Source organism: Anopheles funestus, unplaced genomic scaffold (genome assembly GCF_943734845.2).
Source record: "Anopheles funestus unplaced genomic scaffold, idAnoFuneDA-416_04 scaffold_18_ctg1, whole genome shotgun sequence".
NCBI lineage: Eukaryota > Metazoa > Arthropoda > Insecta > Diptera > Culicidae > Anopheles > Anopheles funestus.
Window position 1 is genome coordinate 259,911 of NW_026045355.1, and position 19,109 is coordinate 279,019.

Consider the following 19,109-nt stretch of genomic DNA (forward strand, 5'->3'; position numbering starts at 1 on the left):
GCCAAGACACATTAGCCAAGACACCTTAGCCAAGACACATTAGCCAAGACACATTAGCCAAGACACATTAGCCAAGACACATTAGCCAAGACACATTAGCCAAGACACCTTAGCCAAGACACATTAGCCAAGACACATTAGCCAAGACACCTTAGCCAAGACACATTAGCCAAGACACATTAGCCGAGACACCGTAGCCAAGACACCTTAGCCAAGACACATTAGCCAAGACACCTTAGCCAAGACACCTTAGCCAAGACACCTTAGCCAAGACACATTAGCCAAGACACCTTAGCCAAGACACATTAGCCAAGACACCTTAGCCAAGACACCTTAGCCAAGACACCTTAGCCAAGACACCTTAGCCAAGACACATTAGGCAAGACACATTAGCCAAGACACCTTAGCTAAGACACATTAGCCAAGACACCTTAGCCAAGACACATTAGCCAAGACACATTAGCCAAGACACCTTAGCCAAGACACCTTAGCCAACACACCTTAGCCAAGACACCTTAGCCAAGACACATTAGCCAAGACACATTAGCCAAGACACATTAGCCGAGACACCTTAGCCAAGACACCTTAGCCAAGACACCTTAGCCAAGACACATTAGCCAAGACACATTAGCCAAGACACCTTAGCCAAGACACATTAGCCAAGACACATTAGCCAAGACACATTAGCCAAGACACATTAGCCAAGACACATTAGCCAAGACACATTAGCCAAGACACATTAGCCAAGACACATTAGCCAAGACACCTTAGCCAAGACACATTAGCCAAGACACCTTAGCCAAGACACATTAGCCAAGACACCTTAGCCAAGACACATTAGCCAAGACACATTAGCCAAGACACATTAGCCAAGACACCTTAGCCAAGACACATTAGCCAAGACACCTTAGCCAAGACACATTAGCGAAGACACCTTAGCCAAGACACCTTAGCCAAGACACATTAGCCAAGACACATTAGCTAAGACACATTAGCCAAGACACCTTAGCCAAGACACCTTAGCCAAGACACCTTAGCCAAGACACATTAGCCAAGACACATTAGCCAAGACACCTTAGCCGAGACACATTAGCCAAGACACATTAGTCAAGACACATTAGCCAAGACACATTAGCCAAGACACATTAGCCAAGACACCTTAGCCAAGACACATTAGCCAAGACACATTAGCCAAGACACCTTAGCCAAGACACATTAGCCAAGACACCTTAGCCAAGACACCTTAGCCAAGACACCTTAGCCAAGACACTTTAGCCAAGACACCTTAGCCAAGACACATTAGCCAAGACACCTTAGCCAAGACACATTAGCCGAGACACCTTAGCCAAGACACCTTAGCCAAGACACCTTAGCCAAGACACATTAGCCAAGACACATTAGCCAAGACACCTTAGCCGAGACACATTAGCCAAGACACATTAGCCAAGACACATTAGCCAAGACACATTAGCCAAGACACATTAGCCAAGACACCTTAGCCAAGACACATTAGCCAAGACACATTAGCCAAGACACCTTAGCCAAGACACATTAGCCAAGACACCTTAGCCAAGACACCTTAGCCAAGACACCTTAGCCAAGACACTTTAGCCAAGACACCTTAGCCAAGACACATTAGCCAAGACACATTAGCCAAGACACATTAGCCAAGACACATTAGCCAAGACACATTAGCCAAGACACCTTAGCCAAGACACATTAGCCAAGACACATTAGCCAAGACACCTTAGCCAAGACACATTAGCCAAGACACATTAGCCAAGACACCTTAGCCAAGACACATTAGCCAAGACACATTAGCCAAGACACCTTAGCCAAGACACATTAGCCAAGACACATTAGCCGAGACACATTAGCCAAGACACCTTAGCCAAGACACATTAGCCAAGACACCTTAGCCAAGACACCTTAGCCAAGACACCTTAGCCAAGACACATTAGCCAAGACACCTTAGCCAAGACACATTAGCCAAGACACCTTAGCCAAGACACATTAGCCAAGACACCTTAGCCAAGACACATTAGCCAAGACACATTAGCCAAGACACCTTAGCCAAGACACCTTAGCCAAGACACATTAGCCAAGACACATTAGCCGAGACACCATAGCCAAGACACATTAGCCAAGACACCTTAGCCAAGACACCTTAGCCAAGACACCTTAGCCAAGACACATTAGCCAAGACACCTTAGCCAAGACACATTAGCCAAGACACCTTAGCCAAGACACCTTAGCCAAGACACATTAGCCAAGACACATTAGCCGAGACACCATAGCCAAGACACATTAGCCAAGACACCTTAGCCAAGACACCTTAGCCAAGACACCTTAGCCAAGACACATTAGCCAAGACACCTTAGCCAAGACACATTAGCCAAGACACCTTAGCCAAGACACCTTAGCCAAGACACCTTAGCCAAGACACCTTAGCCAAGACACCTTAGCCAAGACACCTTAGCCAAGACACCTTAGCTAAGACACATTAGCCAAGACACCTTAGCCAAGACACATTAGCCAAGACACATTAGCCAAGACACCTTAGCCAAGACACCTTAGCCAAGACACCTTAGCCAAGACACCTTAGCCAAGACACATTAGCCAAGACACATTAGCCGAGACACCTTAGCCAAGACACCTTAGCCAAGACACCTTAGCCAAGACACATTAGCCAAGACACATTAGCCAAGACACCTTAGCCAAGACACATTAGCCAAGACACATTAGCCAAGACACATTAGCCAAGACACATTAGCCAAGACACATTATCCAAGACACATTAGCCAAGACACATTAGCCAAGACACATTAGCCAAGACACCTTAGCCAAGACACATTAGCCAAGACACCTTAGCCAAGACACATTAGCCAAGACACCTTAGCCAAGACACATTAGCCAAGACACATTAGCCAAGACACATTAGCCAAGACACCTTAGCCAAGACACATTAGCCAAGACACCTTAGCCAAGACACATTAGCGAAGACACCTTAGCCAAGACACCTTAGCCAAGACACATTAGCCAAGACACATTAGCTAAGACACATTAGCCGAGACACCTTAGCCAAGACACCTTAGCCAAGACACCTTAGCCAAGACACATTAGCCAAGACACATTAGCCAAGACACCTTAGCCGAGACACATTAGCCAAGACACATTAGCCAAGACACATTAGCCAAGACACATTAGCCAAGACACATTAGCCAAGACACCTTAGCCAAGACACATTAGCCAAGACACATTAGCCAAGACACCTTAGCCAAGACACATTAGCCAAGACACCTTAGCCAAGACACCTTAGCCAAGACACCTTAGCCAAGACACATTAGCCAAGACACCTTAGCCAAGACACATTAGCCAAGACACCTTAGCCAAGACACATTAGCCGAGACACCTTAGCCAAGACACCTTAGCCAAGACACCTTAGCCAAGACACATTAGCCAAGACACATTAGCCAAGACACCTTAGCCGAGACACATTAGCCAAGACACATTAGCCAAGACACATTAGCCAAGACACATTAGCCAAGACACCTTAGCCAAGACACATTAGCCAAGACACATTAGCCAAGACACCTTAGCCAAGACACATTAGCCAAGACACCTTAGCCAAGACACCTTAGCCAAGACACCTTAGCCAAGACACTTTAGCCAAGACACCTTAGCCAAGACACATTAGCCAAGACACATTAGCCAAGACACATTAGCCAAGACACATTAGCCAAGACACATTAGCCAAGACACCTTAGCCAAGACACATTAGCCAAGACACATTAGCCAAGACACCTTAGCCAAGACACATTAGCCAAGACACATTAGCCAAGACACCTTAGCCAAGACACATTAGCCAAGACACATTAGCCAAGACACCTTAGCCAAGACACATTAGCCAAGACACATTAGCCGAGACACCTTAGCCAAGACACCTTAGCCAAGACACATTAGCCAAGACACCTTAGCCAAGACACCTTAGCCAAGACACCTTAGCCAAGACACATTAGCCAAGACACCTTAGCCAAGACACATTAGCCAAGACACCTTAGCCAAGACACATTAGCCAAGACACCTTAGCCAAGACACCTTAGCCAAGACACCTTAGCCAAGACACATTAGCCAAGACACATTAGCCAAGACACCTTAGCCAAGACACCTTAGCCAAGACACATTAGCCAAGACACATTAGCCGAGACACCATAGCCAAGACACCTTAGCCAAGACACCTTAGCCAAGACACATTAGCCAAGACACATTAGCCGAGACACATTAGCCAAGACACCTTAGCCAAGACACCTTAGCCAAGACACATTAGCCAAGACACCTTAGCCAAGACACATTAGCCAAGACACATTAGCCAAGACACATTAGCCAAGACACCTTAGCCAAGACACATTAGCCAAGACACCTTAGCCAAGACACATTAGCCAAGACACATAAGCCGAGACACCTTAGCCAAGACACCTTAGCCAAGACACCTTAGCCAAGACACCTTAGCCAAGACACATTAGCCAAGACACCTTAGCCAAGACACTTTAGCCAAGACACATTAGCCAAGACACATTAGCCAAGACACATTAGCCAAGACACCTTAGCCAAGACACATTAGCCAAGACACATTAGCCAAGACACCTTAGCCAAGACACATTAGCCAAGACACCTTAGCCAAGACACCTTAGCCAAGACACCTTAGCCAAGACACTTTAGCCAAGACACCTTAGCCAAGACACCTTAGCCAAGACACCTTAGCCAAGACACATTAGCCGAGACACCTTAGCCAAGACACATTAGCCAAGACACCTTAGCCAAGACACATTAGCCAAGACACATTAGCCAAGACACCTTAGCCAAGACACATTAGCCAAGACACATTAGCCGAGACACCTTAGCCAAGACACCTTAGCCAAGACACCCTAGCCAAGACACCTTAGCCAAGACACATTAGCCGAGACACATTAGCCAAGACACCTTAGCCAAGACACCTTAGCCAAGACACATTAGCCAAGACACCTTAGCCAAGACACATTAGCCAAGACACATTAGCCAAGACACCTTAGCCAGGACACATTAGCCAAGACACATTAGCCAAGACACATTAGCCAAGACACATTAGCCAAGACACCTTAGCCAAGACACATTAGCCAAGACACATTAGCCAAGACACATTAGCCAAGACACATTAGCCAAGACACATTAGCCAAGACACCTTAGCCAAGACACATTAGCCAAGACACCTTAGCCAAGACACATTAGCGAAGACACCTTAGCCAAGACACATTAGCCAAGACACATTAGCCGAGACACCTTAGCCAAGACACCTTAGCCAAGACACCTTAGCCAAGACACATTAGCCAAGACACATTAGCCAAGACACCTTAGCCAAGACACATTAGCCAAGACACATTAGCCAAGACACATTAGCCAAGACACCTTAGCCAAGACACCTTAGCCAAGACACCTTAGCCAAGACACATTAGCCAAGACACATTAGCCAAGACACCTTAGCCAAGACACCTTAGCCAAGACACCTTAGCCAAGACACATTAGCCAAGACACCTTAGCCAAGACACATTAGCCAAGACACCTTAGCCAAGACACATTAGCCAAGACACATTAGCCAAGACACATTAGTCAAGACACCTTAGCCAAGACACATTAGCCAAGACACCTTAGCCAAGACACATTAGCCAAGACACATTAGCCAAGACACCTTAGCCAAGACACCTTAGCCAAGACACCTTAGCCAAGACACCTTAGCCAAGACACATTAGCCAAGACACCTTAGCCAAGACACATTAGCCAAGACACATTAGCCGAGACACCTTAGCCAAGACACCTTAGCCAAGACACATTAGCCAAGACACATTAGCCAAGACACATTAGCCGAGACACCTTAGCCAAGACACCTTAGCCAAGACACCTTAGCCAAGAAACATTAGCCAAGACACATTAGCCGAGACACCTTAGCCGAGACACATTAGCCAAGACACATTAGCCAAGACACATTAGCCAAGACACCTTAGCCAAGACACCTTAGCCAAGACACCTTAGCCAAGACACATTAGCCAAGACACATTAGCCAAGACACCTTAGCCAAGACACCTTAGCCAAGACACCTTAGCCAAGACACCTTAGCCAAGACACCTTAGCCAAGACACCTTAGCCAAGACACATTAGCCAAGACACCTTAGCCAAGACACATTAGCCAAGACACATTAGCCAAGACACCTTAGCCAAGACACATTAGCCAAGACACATTAGCCAAGACACATTAGCCAAGACACCTTAGCCAAGACACCTTAGCCAAGACACCTTAGCCAAGACACATTAGCCAAGACACATTAGCCGAGACACCTTAGCCAAGACACCTTAGCCAAGACACATTAGCCAAGACACATTAGCCAAGACACATTAGCCGAGACACCTTAGCCAAGACACCTTAGCCAAGACACCTTAGCCAAGACACATTAGCCAAGACACATTAGCCGAGACACCTTAGCCGAGACACATTAGCCAAGACACATTAGCCAAGACACCTTAGCCAAGACACCTTAGCCAAGACACCTTAGCCAAGACACATTAGCCAAGACACATTAGCCAAGACACCTTAGCCAAGACACATTAGCCAAGACACATTAGCCGAGACACCTTAGCCAAGACACCTTAGCCAAGACACCTTAGCCAAGACACATTAGCCAAGACACATTAGCCGAGACACCTTAGCCGAGACACATTAGCCAAGACACATTAGCCAAGACACATTAGCCAAGACACCTTAGCCAAGACACCTTAGCCAAGACACCTTAGCCAAGACACCTTAGCCAAGACACCCTAGCCAAGACACCTTAGCCAAGACACCTTAGCCAAGACACCTTAGCCAAGACACATTAGCCAAGACACCTTAGCCAAGACACCTTAGCCAAGACACATTAGCCAAGACACCTTAGCCAAGACACATTAGCCAAGACACATTAGCCAAGACACCTTAGCCAAGACACATTAGCCAAGACACATTAGCCAAGACACATTAGCCAAGACACCTTAGCCAAGACACCTTAGCCAAGACACCTTAGCCAAGACACATTAGCCAAGACACCTTAGCCAAGACACCTTAGCTAAGACACATTAGCCAAGACACCTTAGCCAAGACACATTAGCCAAGACACCTTAGCCAAGACACCTTAGCCAAGACACATTAGCCAAGACACCTTAGCCAAGACACATTAGCCAAGACACATTAGCCAAGACACCTTAGCCAAGACACATTAGATAAGACACATTAGCCAAGACACCTTAGCCAAGACACCTTAGCCAAGACACATTAGCCATGACACCTTAGCCAAGACACCTTAGCCAAGACACATTAGCCAAGACACATTAGCCAAGACATATTAGCCAAGACACCTTAGCCAAGATAAATTAGCCAAGACACATTAGCCAAGACACATTAGCTAAGACACCTTAGCCAAGACACCTTAGCCAAGACACCTTAGCCAAGACACATTAGCCAAGACACATTAGCCGAGACACCTTAGCCAAGACACCTTAGCCAAGACACCTTAGCCAAGACACCTTAGCCAAGACACCTTAGCCAAGACACCTTAGCCAAGACACATTAGCCAAGACACCTTAGCCAAGACACATTAGCCAAGACACCTTAGCCAAGACACCTTAGCCAAGACACATTAGCCAAGACGCATTAGCCAAGACACCTTAGCCAAGACACCTTAGCCAAGACACATTAGCCAAGACACATTAGCCGAGACACCTTAGCCAAGACACCTTAGCCAAGACACCTTAGCCAAGACACCTTAGCCAAGACACATTAGCCAAGACACATTAGCCAAGACACATTAGCCAAGACACCTTAGCCAAGACACCTTAGCCAAGACACATTAGCCAAGACACCTTAGCCAAGACACCTTAGCCAAGTTACATTAGCCAAGACACCTTAGCCAAGACACCTTAGCCAAGACACCTTAGCTAAGACACATTAGCCAAGACACCTTAGCCAAGACACATTAGCCAAGACACATTAGCCAAGACACCTTAGCCAAGACACATTAGCCAAGACACATTAGCCAAGACACCTTAGCCAAGACACCTTAGCCAAGACACCTTAGCCAAGACACATTAGCCGAGACACCTTAGCCAAGACACCTTAGCCAAGACACATTAGCCAAGACACCTTAGCCAAGACACCTTAGCTAAGACACCTTAGCCAAGACACCTTAGCCAAGACACATTAGCCAAAACACATTAGCCAAGACACATTAGCCAAGACACCTTAGCCAAGACACCTTAGCCAAGACACATTAGCCAAGACACATTAGCCAAGACACATTAGCCGAGACACCTTAGCCAAGACACCTTAGCCAAGACACATTAGCCAAGACACATTAGCCAAGACACCTTAGCCAAGACACCTTAGCCAAGACACATTAGCCAAGACACATTAGCCGAGACACCTTAGCCAAGACACCTTAGCCAAGACACATTAGCCAAGACACCTTAGCCAAAACAACTTAGCTAAGACACATTAGCCAAGACACATTAGCCGAGACACCTTAGCCAAGACACCTTAGCCAAGACACATTAGCCAAGACACCTTAGCCAAGACAACTTAGCTAAGACACATTAGCCAAGACACATTAGCCAAGACACCTTAGCCAAGACACATTAGCCAAGACACATTAGCCAAGACACCTTAGCCAAGACACATTAGCCAAGACACCTTAGCCAAGACACATTAGCCGAGACACATTAGCCAAGACACCTTAGCCAAGACACATTAGCCAAGACACATTAGCCAAGACACATTAGCCAAGACACATTAGCCAAGACACATTAGCCAAGACACATTAGCCAAGACACCTTAGCCAAGACACCTTAGCCAAGACACCTTAGCCAAGACACATTAGCCAAGACACCTTAGCCAAGACACCTTAGCCAAGACACCTTAGCCAAGACACTTTAGCCAAGACACCTTAGCCAAGACACATTAGCCAAGACACATTAGCCAAGACACATTAGCCAAGACACCTTAGCCAAGACACCTTAGCCAAGACACATTAGCCGAGACACCTTAGCCAAGACACCTTAGCCAAGACACCTTAGCCAAGACACATTAGCCAAGACACATTAGCCAAGACACCTTAGCCAAGACACATTAGCCAAGACACATTAGCCAAGACACATTAGCCAAGACACCTTAGCCAAGACACATTAGCCAAGACACATTAGCCAAGACACATTAGCCAAGACACATTAGCCAAGACACATTAGCCAAGACACCTTAGCCAAGACACATTAGCCAAGACACCTTAGCCAAGACACATTAGCCAAGACACCTTAGCCAAGACACATTAGCCAAGACACATTAGCCAAGACACATTAGCCAAGACACCTTAGCCAAGACACATTAGCCAAGACACCTTAGCCAAGACACATTAGCGAAGACACCTTAGCCAAGACACCTTAGCCAAGACACATTAGCCAAGACACATTAGCTAAGACACATTAGCCAAGACACATTAGCCAAGACACATTAGCCAAGACACCTTAGCCAAGACACCTTAGCCAAGACACATTAGCCGAGACACCTTAGCCAAGACACCTTAGCCAAGACACCTTAGCCAAGACACCTTAGCCAAGACACATTAGCCAAGACACATTAGCCAAGACACCTTAGCCAAGACACATTAGCCAAGACACATTAGCCAAGACACATTAACCAAGACACATTAGCCAAGACACATTAGCCAAGACACATTAGCCAAGACACATTAGCCAAGACACATTAGCCGAGACACCTTAGCCAAGACACATTAGCCAAGACACCTTAGCCAAGACACATTAGCCAAGACACCTTAGCCAAGACACATTAGCCAAGACACCTTAGCCAAGACACATTAGCCAAGACACATAAGCCAAGACACCTTAGCCGAGACACATTAGCCAAGACACATTAGCCAAGACACATTAGCCAAGACACATTAGCCAAGACACCTTAGCCAAGACACATTAGCCAAAACACCTTAGCCAAGACACATTAGCCAAGACACCTTAGCCAAGACACATTAGCCAAGACACCTTAGCCAAGACACATTAGCCAAGACACATTAGCCAAGACACCTTAGCCAAGACACCTTAGCCAAGACACCTTAGCCAAGACACATTAGCCAAGACACATTAGCCGAGACACCATAGCCAAGACACCTTAGCCAAGACACCTTAGCCAAGACACATTAGCCAAGACACATTAGCCGAGACACCTTAGCCAAGACACCTTAGCCAAGACACATTAGCCAAGACACCTTAGCCAAGACACCTTAGCTAAGACACATTAGCCAAGACACCTTAGCCAAGACACATTAGCCAAAACACATTAGCCAAGACACATTAGCCAAGACACCTTAGCCAAGACACCTTAGCCAAGACACATTAGCCAAGACACTTTAGCCAAGACACATTAGCCGAGACACCTTAGCCAAGACACCTTAGCCAAGACACATTAGCCAAGACACATTAGCCAAGACACCTTAGCCAAGACACCTTAGCCAAGACACATTAGCCAAGACACATTAGCCGAGACACCTTAGCCAAGACACCTTAGCCAAGACACATTAGCCAAGACACCTTAGCCAAAACAACTTAGCTAAGACACATTAGCCAAGACACATTAGCCGAGACACCTTAGCCAAGACACCTTAGCCAAGACACATTAGCCAAGACACCTTAGCCAAGACAACTTAGCTAAGACACATTAGCCAAGACACATTAGCCAAGACACCTTAGCCAAGACACATTAGCCAAGACACATTAGCCAAGACACCTTTGCCAAGACACATTAGCCAAGACACCTTAGCCAAGACACATTAGCCGAGACACATTAGCCAAGACACCTTAGCCAAGACACATTAGCCAAGACACATTAGCCAAGACACATTAGCCAAGACACATTAGCCAAGACACCTTAGCCAAGACACCTTAGCCAAGACACCTTAGCCAAGACACATTAGCCAAGACACCTTAGCCAAGACACCTTAGCCAAGACACCTTAGCCAAGACACTTTAGCCAAGACACCTTAGCCAAGACACATTAGCCAAGACACATTAGCCAAGACACATTAGCCAAGACACCTTAGCCAAGACACCTTAGCCAAGACACATTAGCCAAGACACCTTAGCCAAGACACCTTAGCCAAGACACCTTAGCCAAGACACCTTAGCCAAGACACATTAGCCAAGACACATTAGCCAAGACACCTTAGCCAAGACACATTAGCCAAGACACATTAGCCAAGACACATTAGCCAAGACACATTAGCCAAGACACATTAGCCAAGACACATTAGCCAAGACACATTAGCCAAGACACATTAGCCAAGACACATTAGCCAAGACACATTAGCCAAGACACATTAGCCAAGACACCTTAGCCAAGACACATTAGCCAAGACACCTTAGCCAAGACACATTAGCCAAGACACATTAGCCAAGACACATTAGCCAAGACACCTTAGCCAAGACACATTAGCCAGGACACCTTAGCCAAGACACATTAGCGAAGACACCTTAGCCAAGACACCTTAGCCAAGACACATTAGCCAAGACACATAAGCCAAGACACCTTAGCCGAGACACATTAGCCAAGACACATTAGCCAAGACACATTAGCCAAGACACATTAGCCAAGACACCTTAGCCAAGACACATTAGCCAAGACACCTTAGCCAAGACACATTAGCCAAGACACCTTAGCCAAGACACCTTAGCCAAGACACCTTAGCCAAGACACATTAGCCAAGACACATTAGCCAAGACACCTTAGCCAAGACACCTTAGCCAAGACACATTAGCCAAGACACATTAGCCGAGACACCATAGCCAAGACACCTTAGCCAAGACACCTTAGCCAAGACACATTAGCCAAGACACATTAGCCGAGACACATTAGCCAAGACACCTTAGCCAAGACACCTTAGCCAAGACACATTAGCCAAGACACCTTAGCCAAGACACATTAGCCAAGACACATTAGCCAAGACACATTAGCCAAGACACCTTAGCCAAGACACATTAGCCAAGACACTTTAGCCAAGACACATTAGCCAAGACACATAAGCCGAGACACCTTAGCCAAGACACCTTAGCCAAGACACCTTAGCCAAGGCACATTAGCCAAGACACCTTAGCCAAGACACCTTAGCTAAGACACCTTAGCCAAGACACATTAGCCAAGACACATTAGCCAAGACACCTTAGCCAAGACACATTAGCCAAGACACATTAGCCAAGACACCTTAGCCAAAACAACTTAGCTAAGACACATTAGCCAAGACACATTAGCCGAGACACCTTAGCCAAGACACCTTAGCCAAGACACATTAGCGAAGACACCTTAGCCAAGACAACTTAGCTAAGACACATTAGCCAAGACACATTAGCCAAGACACCTTAGCCAAGACACATTAGCCAAGACACATTAGCCAAGACACCTTAGCCAAGACACATTAGCCAAGACACCTTAGCCAAGACACATTAGCCGAGACACATTAGCCAAGACACCTTAGCCAAGACACATTAGCCAAGACACATTAGCCAAGACACATTAGCCAAGACACATTAGCCGAGACACCTTAGCCAAGACACATTAGCCAAGACACCTTAGCCAAGACACCTTAGCCAAGACACCTTAGCCAAGACACATTAGCCAAGACACCTTAGCCAAGACACCTTAGCCAAGACACCTTAGCCAAGACACTTTAGCCAAGACACCTTAGCCAAGACACATTAGCCAAGACACATTAGCCAAGACACATTAGCCAAGACACCTTAGCCAAGACACCTTAGCCAAGACACATTAGCCGAGACACCTTAGCCAAGACACCTTAGCCAAGACACCTTAGCCAAGACACATTAGCCAAGACACATTAGCCAAGACACATTAGCCAAGACACATTAGCCAAGACACATTAGCCAAGACACATTAGCCAAGACACATTAGCCAAGACACATTAGCCAAGACACCTTAGCCAAGACACATTAGCCAAGACACCTTAGCCAAGACACCTTAGCCAAGACACCTTAGCCAAGACACTTTAGCCAAGACACCTTAGCCAAGACACATTAGCCAAGACACATTAGCCAAGACACATTAGCCAAGACACCTTAGCCAAGACACCTTAGCCAAGACACATTAGCCGAGACACCTTAGCCAAGACACCTTAGCCAAGACACCTTAGCCAAGACACATTAGCCAAGACACATTAGCCAAGACACATTAGCCAAGACACATTAGCCAAGACACATTAGCCAAGACACATTAGCCAAGACACCTTAGCCAAGACACCTTAGCCAAGACACCTTAGCCAAGACACCTTAGCCAAGACACCTTAGCCAAGACACCTTAGCCAAGACACTTTAGCCAAGACACCTTAGCCAAGACACATTAGCCAAGACACATTAGCCAAGACACATTAGCCAAGACACCTTAGCCAAGACACCTTAGCCAAGACACATTAGCCGAGACACCTTAGCCAAGACACCTTAGCCAAGACACCTTAGCCAAGACACCTTAGCCAAGACACATTAGCCAAGACACATTAGCCAAGACACCTTAGCCAAGACACATTAGCCAAGACACATTAGCCAAGACACATTAGCCAAGACACATTAGCCAAGACACATTAGCCAAGACACATTAGCCAAGACACATTAGCCAAGACACATTAGCCAAGACACCTTAGCCAAGACACATTAGCCAAGACACCTTAGCCAAGACACATTAGCCAAGACACCTTAGCCAAGACACATTAGCCAAGACACATTAGCCAAGACACATTAGCCAAGACACCTTAGTCAAGACACATTAGCCAAGACACCTTAGCCAAGACACATTAGCCAAGACACCTTAGCCAAGGCACCTTAGCCAAGACACATTAGCCAAGACACATAAGCCAAGACACCTTAGCCGAGACACATTAGCCAAGACACATTAGCCAAGACACATTAGCCAAGACACATTAGCCAAGACACCTTAGCCAAGACACATTAGCCAAGACACCTTAGCCAAGACACATTAGCCAAGACACCTTAGCCAAGACACCTTAGCCAAGACACCTTAGCCAAGACACATTAGCCAAGACACATTAGCCAAGACACCTTAGCCAAGACACCTTAGCCAAGACACATTAGCCAAGACACATTAGCCGAGACACCATAGCCAAGACACCTTAGCCAAGACATCTTAGCCAAGACACATTAGCCAAGACACATTAGCCGAGACACATTAGCCAAGACACCTTAGCCAAGACACATTAGCCAAGACACATTAGCCAAGACACCTTAGCCAAGACACATTAGCCAAGACACATTAGCCAAGACACATTAGCCAAGACACCTTAGCCAAGACACATTAGCCAAGACACATTAGCCAAGACACATTAGCCAAGACACATAAGCCGAGACACCTTAGCCAAGACACCTTAGCCAAGACACCTTAGCCAAGGCACATTAGCCAAGACACCTTAGCCAAGACACCTTAGCTAAGACACATTAGCCAAGACACCTTAGCCAAGACACATTAGCCAAGACACATTAGCCAAGACACCTTAGCCAAGACACATTAGCCAAGACACATTAGCCAAGACACCTTAGCCAAGACACATTAGCCAAGACACCTTAGCCAAGACACCTTAGCCAAGACACCTTAGCCAAGACACTTTAGCCAAGACACCTTAGCCAAGACACATTAGCCAAGACACATTAGCCAAGACACATTAGCCAAGACACCTTAGCCAAGACACATTAGCCGAGACACCTTAGCCAAGACACATTAGCCAAGACACCTTAGCCAAGACACATTAGCCAAGACACATTAGCCAAGACACCTTAGCCAAGACACATTAGCCAAGACACCTTAGCCAAGACACATTAGCCAAGACACATTAGCCAAGACACATTAGCCGAGACACATTAGCCAAGACACCTTAGCCAAGACACCTTAGCCAAGACACATTAGCCAAGACACATTAGCCGAGACACATTAGCCAAGACACCTTAGCCAAGACACCTTAGCCAAGACACATTAGCCAAGACACCTTAGCCAAGACACATTAGCCAAGACACATTAGCCAAGACACATTAGCCAAGACACCTTAGCCAAGACACATTAGCCAAGACACCTTAGCCAAGACACATTAGCCAAGACACATAAGCCGAGACACCTTAGCCAAGACACCTTAGCCAAGACACCTTAGCCAAGGCACATTAGCCAAGACACCTTAGCCAAGACACCTTAGCTAAGACACATTAGCCAAGACACCTTAGCCAAGACACATTAGCCAAGACACATTAGCCAAGACACCTTAGCCAAGACACATTAGCCAAGACACATTAGCCAAGACACCTTAGCCAAGACACATTAGCCAAGACACCTTAGCCGAGACACCTTAGCCAAGACACCTTAGCCAAGACACTTTAGCCAAGACACCTTAGCCAAGACACCTTAGCCAAGACACATTAGCCAAGACACATTAGCCAAGACACCTTAGCCAAGACACCTTAGCCAAGACACATTAGCCGAGACACCTTAGCCAAGACACATTAGCCAAGACACCTTAGCCAAGACACCTTAGCCAAGACACTTTAGCCAAGACACCTTAGCCAAGACACATTAGCCAAGACACATTAGCCGAGACACCTTAGCCAAGACACCTTAGCCAAGACACCCTAGCCAAGACACCTTAGCCAAGACACATTAGCCGAGACACCTTAGCCAAGACACATTAGCCAAGACACATTAGCCAAGACACCTTAGCCAAGACACATTAGCCAAGACACCTTAGCCGAGACACATTAGCCAAGACACATTAGCCAAGACACATTAGCCAAGACACATTAGCCAAGACACCTTAGCCAAGACACCTTAGCCAAGACACCTTAGCCAAGACACATTAGCCAAGACACCTTAGCCAAGACACCTTAGCCAAGACACCTTAGCCAAGACACATTAGCCAAGACACATTAGCCAAGACACCTTAGCCAAGACACCTTAGCCAAGACACATTAGCCAAGACACATTAGCCGAGACACCATAGCCAAGACACCTTAGCCAAGACACCTTAGCCAAGACACATTAGCCAAGACACATTAGCCGAGACACATTAGCCAAGACACCTTAGCCAAGACACCTTAGCCAAGACACATTAGCCAAGACACCTTAGCCAAGACACATTAGCCAAGACACATTAGCCAAGACACATTAGCCAAGACACCTTAGCCAAGACACATTAGCCAAGACACCTTAGCCAAGACACATTAGCCAAGACACATAAGCCGAGACACCTTAGCCAAGACACCTTAGCCAAGACACCTTAGCCAAGGCACATTAGCCAAGACACCTTAGCCAAGACACCTTAGCTAAGACACATTAGCCAAGACACCTTAGCCAAGACACATTAGCCAAGACACATTAGCCAAGACACCTTAGCCAAGACACATTAGCCAAGACACCTTAGCCAAGACACATTAGCCAAGACACATTAGCCAAGACACCTTAGCCAAGACACCTTAGCCAAGACACCTTAGCCAAGACACATTAGCCAAGACACCTTAGCCAAGACACATTAGCCAAGACACATTAGCCAAGACACATTAGCCAAGACACCTTAGCCAAGACACCTTAGCCAAGACACATTAGCCAAGACACCTTAGCCAAGACACCTTAGCCAAGGCACATTAGCCAAGACACCTTAGCCAAGACACCTTAGCTAAGACACATTAGCCAAGACACATTAGCCAAGACACATTAGCCAAGACACATTAGCCAAGACACCTTAGCCAAGACACCTTAGCCAAGACACATTAGCCAAGACACATTAGCCAAGACAGCTTAGCCAAGACACATTAGCCAAGACACATTAGCCGAGACACCTTAGCCAAGACACCTTAGCCAAGACACCCTAGCCAAGACACCTTAGCCAAGACACATTAGCCGAGACACATTAGCCAAGACACCTTAGCCAAGACACCTTAGCCAAGACACATTAGCCAAGACACCTTAGCCAAGACACATTAGCCAAGACACATTAGCCAAGACACCTTAGCCAGGACACATTAGCCAAGACACATTAGCCAAGACACATTAGCCAAGACACCTTAGCCAAGACACATTAGCCAAGACACATTAGCCAAGACACATTAGCCAAGACACCTTAGCCAAGACACATTAGCCAAGACACATTAGCCAAGACACCTTAGCCAAGACACATTAGCCAAGACACATTAGCCAAGACACCTTAGCCAAGACACATTAGCCAAGACACATTAGCCGAGACACCTTAGCCAAGACACCTTAGCCAAGACACATTAGCCAAGACACCTTAGCCAAGACACCTTAGCCAAGACACCTTAGCCAAGACACATTAGCCAAGACACCTTAGCCAAGACACATTAGCCAAGACACCTTAGCCAAGACACCTTAGCCAAGACACCTTAGCCAAGACACCTTAGCTAAGACACATTAGCCAAGACACCTTAGCCAAGACACATTAGCCAAGACACCTTAGCCAAGACACCTTAGCCAAGACACCTTAGCCAAGACACCTTAGCCAAGACACATTAGCCAAGACACATTAGCCAAGACACATTAGCCGAGACACCTTAGCCAAGACACCTTAGCCAAGACACCTTAGCCAAGACACATTAGCCAAGACACATTAGCCAAGACACCTTAGCCAAGACACATTAGCCAAGACACATTAGCCAAGACACATTAGCCAAGACACATTAGCCAAGACACATTAGCCAAGACACATTAGCCAAGACACATTAGCCAAGACACATTAGCCAAGACACCTTAGCCAAGACACATTAGCCAAGACACCTTAGCCAAGACACATTAGCCAAGACACCTTAGCCAAGACACATTAGCCAAGACACATTAGCCAAGACACATTAGCCAAGACACCTTAGCCAAGACACATTAGCCAAGACACATTAGCGAAGACACCTTAGCCAAGACACCTTAGCCAAGACACATTAGCCAAGACACATTAGCTAAGACACATTAGCCGAGACACCTTAGCCAAGACACCTTAGCCAAGACACCTTAGCCAAGACACATTAGCCAAGACACATTAGCCAAGACACCTTAGCCGAGACACATTAGCCAAGACACCTTAGCCGAGACACCTTAGCCAAGACACCTTAGCCAAGACACCTTAGCCAAGACACCTTAGCCAAGACACATTAGCCAAGACACCTTAGCCAAGACACTTTAGCCAAGACACATTAGCCAAGACACATTAGCCAAGACACCTTAGCCAAGACACCTTAGCCAAGACACATTAGCCAAGACACCTTAGCCAAGACACCTTAGCCAAGACACATTAGCCAAGACACATTAGCCAAGACACATTAGCCAAGACACCTTAGCCAAGACACATTAGCCAAGACACATTAGCCGAGACACCATAGCCAAGACACCTTAGAAAAGACACCTTAGCCTAGACACATTAGCCAAGACACATTAGCCGAGACACATTAGCCAAGACACCTTAGCCAAGACACCTTAGCCAAGACACATTAGCCAAGACACCTTAGCCAAGACACATTAGCCAAGACACATTAGCCAAGACACATTAGCCAAGACACCTTAGCCAAGACACATTAGCCAAGACACCTTAGCCAAGACACATTAGCCAAGACACATAAGCCGAGACACCTTAGCCAAGACACCTTAGCCAAGACACATTAGCCAAGACACCTTAGCCAAGACACATTAGCCAAGACACCTTAGCCAAGACACTTTAGCCAAGACACATTAGCCAAGACACATTAGTCAAGACACATTAGCCAAGACACCTTAGCCAAGACACATTAGCCGAGACACATTAGCCAAGACACCTTAGCCAAGACACCTTAGCCAAGACACATTAGCCAAGACACCTTAGCCAAGACACATTAGCCAAGACACATTAGCCAAGACACCTTAGCCAGGACACATTAGCCAAGACACATTAGCCAAGACACATTAGCCAAGACACATTAGCCAAGACACCTTAGCCAAGACACCTTAGCCAAGACACATT

At 46.5% G+C, this 19,109-nt stretch overlaps 1 long non-coding RNA gene across 1 annotated transcript in view; it reads right to left on the minus strand.

Moving 5' to 3' along the window:
• The window catches only part of LOC125774522 (uncharacterized), a 102,656-nt gene that overhangs the window by 13,183 nt on the left and 70,364 nt on the right, over positions 1-19,109 (minus strand). The window contains exon 5 of the long non-coding RNA XR_007421004.1: positions 5,275-7,304. This is a non-coding gene — a long non-coding RNA (uncharacterized LOC125774522). The remainder of the gene's footprint in view (positions 1-5,274; positions 7,305-19,109) is intronic.